Source organism: Octopus bimaculoides, chromosome 2 (genome assembly GCF_001194135.2).
Source record: "Octopus bimaculoides isolate UCB-OBI-ISO-001 chromosome 2, ASM119413v2, whole genome shotgun sequence".
Taxonomy (NCBI): Eukaryota; Metazoa; Mollusca; class Cephalopoda; order Octopoda; family Octopodidae; genus Octopus; species Octopus bimaculoides.
In genome coordinates this window covers 184245289-184245820 of record NC_068982.1, presented here as the reverse complement: position 1 = coordinate 184245820, position 532 = coordinate 184245289, and positions in this window count along the sequence as shown.

Sequence of the window (532 nt, the reverse complement as noted above, 5' to 3'; positions counted from 1 at the left end):
ATACGTTCAAGTTCCTCACTCTGGCAACAACAGCTTTCAATGGACCAGGCGGTAGCATCAGAGTAGACCATGACCGGCTAAGTTTTTCTTTTAGCCTAATGTGCTCTTCTAAGGACACTCAAAGACCTGGTCTTGATTTTAACCTGGGCCACAGCGGAATAAATCTTCCTCTCTCATGTGTTTCTTTAAAGACAGCTGCTGGTGGAGTTAAATCAGGTCATGATAAATTAAATTACCATCCAACGATTAAAAAGCATTCCAACCGTGACCATCCCGTTTTTTTTTGTTTTGTTTTTTTAAATTCTAACTTAGCATAAGTAACTTATTATCAAATGTGTTCATTTCTTTAAATGGTAGTCCAGGTTGGAATAGATCCGAGAAAATGGGTTACTATTTCTAGCAGATGGAGCGATCACATAAAGGCCCTCCCACCGGCCTGTAGGTATTCTTATTAATGATAGCGGTGGTGTTGGTAGCATTATTATTGTTAGTGTTACTGTTGGTGGTGGCGGTGGTGGTGGTGACGGCGGTG